The 8,902-nt window shown below is 38.0% G+C and overlaps 1 long non-coding RNA gene across 1 annotated transcript; it reads right to left on the bottom strand.

Moving 5' to 3' along the window:
- Positions 1 to 2,540: 2,540 nt before the first annotated feature.
- Positions 2,541 to 7,558, bottom strand: LOC308399033. Its single transcript, XR_013972063.1, has 3 exons — positions 7,413 to 7,558; positions 3,426 to 3,532; positions 2,541 to 2,692 (listed from the first exon to the last, which is right to left on the bottom strand). It is a non-coding gene; the product is annotated as an uncharacterized lncRNA (long non-coding RNA).
- Positions 7,559 to 8,902: the final 1,344 nt, after the last annotated feature.

Below are 8,902 nucleotides of genomic sequence, written 5' to 3'. Positions count from 1 at the left end.
CTTAGGTAAAGTTCCATTCTCATGGTGAGGCAAAGTGCTTTATGTGTGTGTATGCGCGTGTCATGAACGGCTATAAAAGGCCTATAATTAAAGAACAAAGCGGGGTTTGAGTTCGAGTTGCGGCAGACTGTCACTACTTGTAAATGGAACGCAGCCTTCCTACGGCGGACAGCTAATAACAGGAATCGGACGCGGTCCAGCCAAGTCCACAGCAACCACCATAGCAACCGCCTAGCATGACCTTAAAAACATATTCTGTCTTCATAACTATCAAAATCGTGAAATGATTTGCAAAGTGTGAAAGTGTTACAGCTGCAGAGAGCTATGGCGGTATCTATGGAAGCTGTTTACATAGCTAATAATATACGATGTAACCATGGAGACAGTCAGTCACTTGAGCTAGCGGTGCATGTTTACTACAGTGAATAAGGTGATTGAGTGCACAGCGTCCACACTCTGCAGGGGGTAAAGACATTACTTCAATATTGTTTTATATTGATATATATTAGCCTTCTGTTGACCATCACCTCAGGTTCACCATTACAGTTTCAGATTACAGATGCACACTGTCTAAACACATTCAAAAACTCATGTCTCAGAAATAAGCACAGCTGTTCATGTTTGTCATTAGAGTTTTATTTGTAAGAAAATTATGAACTTCATATTGTGCATTAAATAAAAGAACATTTCACAACTCTGAGTCAACAGAAACAGGTAACAGAAATGTCTCTAATGTGTACAGTGTAGTGTAAGCATTAAAAGATCATAAAGGAAAAACTAACATTTATGTGAAACTAATTGTAATAAAAAATGAGCAGGTGCTTTATAGATTTAAAAGAAAGAATCTGAAAACAACACTTTTTTGGTCTAAGTGATCAAAGTAGAAAACAGAACTGATGTTCAAGAACAAACCGTAGCTGCACTAATATTACACATCTCGATCGTTGTACTGAACAGACATGTTGCTTTTAAAACCACATGCAGTGTGTGACCATGACTGTTCACTGAGACCATGAACGCCACTTCGCTGAAGCATTCTTCTTCTTCTTCTTGCCATTAAATTGGAAGCAGAAGCAGCACGAGCTGATTTGATCTACTGAAAGGAAAAAGCAGAACATCTGAGTTGAAACCAGTCAGCTGAAATCATTAAGACAAGAACAAATTCAATGCAGTGTCTCAAGTGGCTTAGCCTGTTACAACTGTTGATACAAGCTAAATACGGTTAACACACAGTGTCAGGGAGCTCCAGTGTGGGAACTAGTGGCTTTAGGTTTGTAGTCATTTAACTTTCATCCATTCATTCATTTAATTCAGGAGGAAGAAATGCCAGGTTGGTGCAGGCTGGTTACATGCATTTGGTCCCATGCTGTCTTTAATTAAACGACTTGGTTCATTTTATGGCTGGGCTGTATGTGGGGTTATATCATGTTATTTGGGCAGGAGTACCTGTCCCCTGTTAGACTTAGAAAGTTTCTCCATAAGTAGAGTTTCTAACTCTTCTAGCACATCTGTGGCTGACAGCTTTTTGGTGGCTCTTTTTACCCCACACTGGTTGTGAGTGTGTAAATAGCCCCACTAGTTATTTTGGGTTGCAGTTAACTAGGGAGGAAGGGGTGGGTATGCCATGATTAGGTGAATAACAATTATATGTGATACATAAATTTCACAATGCATGCATATATCTCTATCAATTAAACCTGGCCTGAGGGCTGCCATTTTTTACATTCAGTTATTTCTCTTAGAAATGTTGGAACTAAATAATGAATGTGTTACAGTTAAAGTGAAACACTGGTCAGTGTAAATGGCTCATTGGGACACAGAAACCTTTAAATTGAACCTGATATCTAGTGTCAAACAATATCAAAGCTGTAAAAGATGTTTACATTCAGAATTTATAAAACTATGATTGTAAATAAATTCAAACAAGTGAGCTTTTCTCTTTGTGCTGAATATCAACACTGTGGTTTCTTAGACTGTAAGCTTTACTTTAGTGCAACCAGTTGCAGAAGCTGCCACTCCAAATGTCTTTTGATAACAAGAAAAAAATACCTTTTCAGTACACGGCCTGAAGTTCTTCTCCGAAATCTTCTGCAATCGGCTTTGTCTGCTGGTTTGAAGACAATAAACCATAAAAAAGATGATTTAGTCACTTTGTCTGTGTCATGCAGCTCGAATGTGTCGTGTAACGATGTTGAATAGCCGTCGTTATCCCTCTGCTGCGTCAGTAGGATTGTACTGTACAGCATCTCATTGATATGTGAGGAATGCTAATGTAACACGATAACAGACTTACATCATTAAAATATAAAGTGCAGGAGATATTTAGATATTTTTTATATTTATATTACATTTTATAGCTGACGGATATTACTAAATAGATAGAATTTACTAAATAGCTGGATGAACATGAAAAATATGTCTATAATAACAAATGACCATGAGAGCCAGTAGAATTAATTCAGCTGGACACTCAAAAGACGTCCTTAAATGCTCTTTAAGTGGCAGAACAGATGAACAAACAGTTAATCGCTTACTTGAGATGAAATCTGCTCAGCTACTTTGAAAACAGCTTCTAACTGGTTCCTCCTTTAACAGGATGACTGCTCAGGGGTAAGGCCATCATGCAATCCAGCAACCTTTATGGTTCTGCTTTGATTCACCAGGAACTATTAGGGAAACCTTCCAGCGCCTCCTGTGAAAGACACAGGCATAAACACACAAACATTTATTAACATGTTCCACAGTGTTCCAGTTTGATTTTCTTATCCTGTGGACAACAACGTACATGGATGCAGGTTTATTGTTAACTTTTGTAAGGTTTATTTAATGAACATATCCAGCTGCAGCTCCACTGTGATCCTGAACTGGATAAGCACTTAAGAAAATGTGTCAATAAATGGACAAACATCAACTTACTATATTTATCCAAACAGACGGGACCAATAATGCTTCGCTGAGTTAGAGACTTTAACAGACTCTTCTATGTAAGAATGTCTCGTGCTGATATACCTGCAAACTTGACAACAAAGGTTTTTCAGACTACATGTAGCTGTCCTCTATGTCAGCTAACACATTTACATTTATGTCACACTTATTTCTGCTTTCCCATTTTATAATTATTACTTACATTTTGATTAGATACCTTGAGTTTGTAAATGATCAGATTACATAATTGGAATACAATGTATCCAATTCAGGGTTGCGGGAGGATGAAGCCTATCCCAGCTGATACAGGACAAAGACAGGCTGCCAGTTTATTGCAGGGCTAATACAATATGTGTAACAGAAAATCCACTTAAATGTTTGATATTTCTTATAATAATCATAATTATGACTATTATTTAAAGGTTTCTTCATAAATACATTTTGATTTTTTATAACCCCTAAAATATAAACCTGAGCTGTTTCAGATTCTGACCTCTGACCTCAGTGACCTGGCTGTGTCCTCACTGCAGCTCCCTCTTGGAAGTACGTCTGCTTCTTGTCTTCCCCCAGTGTTGACCGCCTGATATCAAGATATCACGTACTGTAACTGAGGAACAAAAAAGGACAAACACTTGCCTTCATTTAAAAGTACATTCATACAGAGATAATCTATGGAAACACACTAGTTCACAGTCTGGGAGGAACCAGTTCCTGTGAAACATTTCTGTATATGAACATCATGTGGAGAATGAATGAAATGAGTTCTTCAGGTGACTCAGCAGTCCCACACTGACAAATGAAATCTAGTTAAACTATTAAGCATATTTGCTCTTCTGAAATCTGTGTTAAACAACAACAAACATAAATTAGTAACAAAAACTACAGCTGAGTATAGGCTTTACAAACCACCAGCAGCCATAATGCTAAATTTTAATCTTCAAATGTTTCTGAGCTGTCTTCAACCTGCTTTTAGCACATTAAAGTCTCAATAAATAAAGTCAATGCAGACTCAATCCTAAATGTTCAGCACACAGAGACACAGAGGTACTGTTTAAAGTTTAGTGTTAACTTGAGTCACTGATCATTCACAGTATTACAGAGTCTGGCAGTCTTTGCATGATGTCCACGTCACTGTAAGTTTCTAGCTGACTCTCAGGTGTGCCAGCAGGAAAGAGTAATAATAACCTGCATCCTGAGGTTTGTCATGCAGGATTAAAGGAGCCAAGCTTTGTTCACACAGCTAGGATTGTATTTTACACTGACCCTGGGTCAGTATCAACTTCAAGAAGACAGCTGTAACTGTTGATAGAAGAATCACACACACATATTTATGGCTTTGCCTTATAGAATTCAGCATCTCAGTGCTCAGGAAATAGGTTTTGCAGCTGTTTGAGCTAAGATTTTCAAGTTATTCACAAATTAAAACCTATACTTTGTGTCGGGCAAGAACTAAATTCAAATGCATGTAACAGTGAGAAACGCACTGTCTTGGCGAAGTAAAGCGTTTCTCATCAACTTCATAGAGCTTGCTGTAACTTTTGATAGAAGACTCAGACAAAGATATTCATGGCTTTATCTTATAGACTTCAATATCCCCCCAATGTGTGTGTGAGTCTTCTCTCAAAATTTACAGCTGTCTTTATGAAGTTTATGGAAAAACGCTTTATTTCACCACGTTAGTGCGTTTCTCGCTATTACACGTATTTGAATGGAGAACTCGACCGACACAAAGTATAGGTTTTCAATTTGTGAATAACTTGAAAATCTTAGCTCAAACAGCTGCAAAACCTATTTCCTCAGCACGGAGATGCTGAATTCTATAAGGCAAAGCCATAAATATGTGTGTGTGTGAGTCCTCTATCAAAAGTTACAGCTGTCTTCATGAAGTTGATACTGACCCAGGGTCAGTGTAAAATACAAGTTATTCACATAATGAAAACTTATACTTTGTTTCGTGCAAGAACTCCATTCAAATGCATGTAATAGTCAGAAACGCACTGTCTCGGCGAAATGAAGCCTTTTTGTACAACTTCATGAAGTTAGCTGTAACTTTTGATAAAAGGCTCAAAGCAGAGGGATAACGACGGCTATTCAACATTGTTACACGACACATTCGAGCTGCATGACGCAGACAAAGTGACTAAATCATCTTTTTTGTGGTTTATTGTCTTCAAACCAGCAGACAAAGCCGATTGCAGAAGATGTCGGAGAAGAACTTCAGGCCGTGTACTGAAAAGGTATTTTTTTCTTGTTATCAAAAGACATTTGGAGTGGCAGCTTCTGCAACTGGTTGCACTAAAGTAAAGCTTACAGTCTAAGAAACCACAGTGTTGATATTCAGCACAAAGAGAAAAGCTCACTTGTTTGAATTTATTTACAATCATAGTTTTATAAATTCTGAATGTAAACATCTTTTACAGCTTTGATATTGTTTGACACTAGATATCAGGTTTAATTTAAAGGTTTCTGTGTCCCAATGAGCCATTTACACTGACCAGTGTTTCACTTTAACTGTAACACATTCATTATTTAGTTCCAACATTTCTAAGAGAAATAACTGAATGTAAAAAATGGCAGCCCTCAGGCCAGGTTTAATTGATAGAGATATATGCATGCATTGTGAAATTTATGTATCACATATAATTGTTATTCACCTAATCATGGCATACCCACCCCTTCCTCCCTAGTTAACTGCAACCCAAAATAACTAGTGGGGCTATTTACACACTCACAACCAGTGTGGGGTAAAAAGAGCCACCAAAAAGCTGTCAGCCACAGATGTGCTAGAAGAGTTAGAAACTCTACTTATGGAGAAACTTTCTAAGTCTAACAGGGGACAGGTACTCCTGCCCAAATAACATGATATAACCCCACATACAGCCCAGCCATAAAATGAACCAAGTCGTTTAATTAAAGACAGCATGGGACCAAATGCATGTAACCAGCCTGCACCAACCTGGCATTTCTTCCTCCTGAATTAAATGAATGAATGGATGAAAGTTAAATGACTACAAACCTAAAGCCACTAGTTCCCACACTGGAGCTCCCTGACACTGTGTGTTAACCGTATTTAGCTTGTATCAACAGTTGTAACAGGCTAAGCCACTTGAGACACTGCATTGAATTTGTTCCTGTCTTAATGATTTCAGCTGACTGGTTTCAACTCAGATGTTCTGCTTTTTCCTTTCAGTAGATCAAATCAGCTCGTGCTGCTTCTGCTTCCAATTTAATGGCAAGAAGAAGAAGAAGAATGCTTCAGCGAAGTGGCGTTCATGGTCTCAGTGAACAGTCATGGTCACACACTGCATGTGGTTTTAAAAGCAACATGTCTGTTCAGTACAACGATCGAGATGTGTAATATTAGTGCAGCTACGGTTTGTTCTTGAACATCAGTTCTGTTTTCTACTTTGATCACTTAGACCAAAAAAGTGTTGTTTTCAGATTCTTTCTTTTAAATCTATAAAGCACCTGCTCATTTTTTATTACAATTAGTTTCACATAAATGTTAGTTTTTCCTTTATGATCTTTTAATGCTTACACTACACTGTACACATTAGAGACATTTCTGTTACCTGTTTCTGTTGACTCAGAGTTGTGAAATGTTCTTTTATTTAATGCACAATATGAAGTTCATAATTTTCTTACAAATAAAACTCTAATGACAAACATGAACAGCTGTGCTTATTTCTGAGACATGAGTTTTTGAATGTGTTTAGACAGTGTGCATCTGTAATCTGAAACTGTAATGGTGAACCTGAGGTGATGGTCAACAGAAGGCTAATATATATCAATATAAAACAATATTGAAGTAATGTCTTTACCCCCTGCAGAGTGTGGACGCTGTGCACTCAATCACCTTATTCACTGTAGTAAACATGCACCGCTAGCTCAAGTGACTGACTGTCTCCATGGTTACATCGTATATTATTAGCTATGTAAACAGCTTCCATAGATACCGCCATAGCTCTCTGCAGCTGTAACACTTTCACACTTTGCAAATCATTTCACGATTTTGATAGTTATGAAGACAGAATATGTTTTTAAGGTCATGCTAGGCGGTTGCTATGGTGGTTGCTGTGGACTTGGCTGGACCGCGTCCGATTCCTGTTATTAGCTGTCCGCCGTAGGAAGGCTGCGTTCCATTTACAAGTAGTGACAGTCTGCCGCAACTCGAACTCAAACCCCGCTTTGTTCTTTAATTATAGGCCTTTTATAGCCGTTCATGACACGCGCACACACACACATAAAGCACTTTGCCTCACCATGAGAATGGAACTTTACCTAAGCTAACCTTTAAAATATCTGATATAGGATAGAAAAAATGAAGCAACCAGAGATTTAATGATGAAGACTCTGGGTTCTGTAGTGACCTGAATGACTCTTTGCATACAATTTATTGAAGAGGACTTTAGAATGCACTTTACATTTAGACTGTTGCTGTTTAATTTTTTACATTGTTGCGGTGTTATGTCATGAATAAAGTTCACCTGCTGGGGGTTTGATGGATCAGATCATCATAATCAATGGGTCCTGAGGTGGGCGGGACTGTCTCTGGTGATGTCACCATGAAGGAACAGCATCTGGCACGTGTTGCTGAAACATCCCAGTACACTGGTGTAGTTTCCTCTCCAGCTGTTTGACATTTGACACTTCAACATTAAGGGGAAGAAGAAGAAACAGTGTTAGGTCAGGTGACCACATGGTTTCTAAAGTAACTGACAGGAAGTAACCAGGCCGTTAGAAATGGATGGCATGTGTTTAGAGTTACTGGAGTTGGGTAACTCTACTTACCAAAAGCAGAAGCACACAGATGAAGGATCAGATGCTGAATGTTGCAGGAACATGCTCGTGCGGTGGTCATTCAGTGCTGCTCCGGGAGGTTAGACAGTCCAAGACTGATATACTGCCCATCTGAGAGTTTGAAAACACACATGCAAAGATTTATTTTGTATTACAGTCAAAGTTGGATGTTCATTTTTGTCCTTTAAAAATGTTTGTGTATTTGAAAGCGCTAACATTTAAGGATGACTTGGATCGTCTCCTTTAAAGGGGAGACAAGTGTATCCACTGATCCACGTCACTTTACCTGGATGATGACTCCTCTCCCCCTCACTCAGAAACGCTCCTAATATAACCAAGCAAATAAATAATATTGAAGATTTACTTACATCATTACAAAAACAGGAAAAACATCTCCCTTTGATTCTATTTCTCCATTCCTGCTGAACATCAGGCAACAAATATCTCAATAAATCACAGTAAAATGTAAAGCACATGTTTTCTCTGCTTTGTCTAACCTCTGCAGAGCCTCTGTCAAGAAAAACATATCTGTAAGCATAAAACAAATATACATTTCATAACACGTCACTGGACAAACCTCGGTCAGTTGATTTCCTCTGTGCAGTGCAGACGAACATCAGTCAGCAAGTCAAGGTGGTGAGATGGACTGGTGTCCTTTGTGACTCTGCTGGTTCTTCTGAGGAAATACCACCGTCTCTCCACACCGTCACCATCTGTGAGCACAAACTGCTGCTCTGCTCTGCCAGCATGTAGGAAATCACATATCACACACACAGGGGTGAAGAAACATTAGAACTCAACTTTGGATACTTTAGATCTAAACAGATCAAAGTAGCTCTTAGCTTCAACAATCAGTGAACAGACAAACAATGATACCATACTGATTCTGTATGAATACAATATGGTATTTTCAATACAGGTGTCAAATTAATTTACTAAAACTAATACAGATATATGTATCTTTTTTTTTGATAAATTCGTTTGCTAAATTATAAGAATATATATTTTTTCATTTAACAATTGCAACTGAAAGAAATTAAATATTGAACAAAAATATATTGTCACATTCTGAGCATGCTCAGCATGCTGACAGACTTGAAGTTGCTACAGATTTTAAGAAGTGATAATTATAGGGAAAAAACTTCTCTTTTTCATCCGTTTAATCAAACATTTGATG

Source organism: Rhamphochromis sp. 'chilingali', assembly GCF_963969265.1.
Source record: "Rhamphochromis sp. 'chilingali' genome assembly, chromosome: 6".
Classification (NCBI taxonomy): Eukaryota; Metazoa; Chordata; class Actinopteri; order Cichliformes; family Cichlidae; genus Rhamphochromis; species Rhamphochromis sp. 'chilingali'.
The sequence above is the reverse complement of the archived record's forward strand: the minus strand, read 5'-3'. Positions and strand labels throughout refer to the sequence as shown.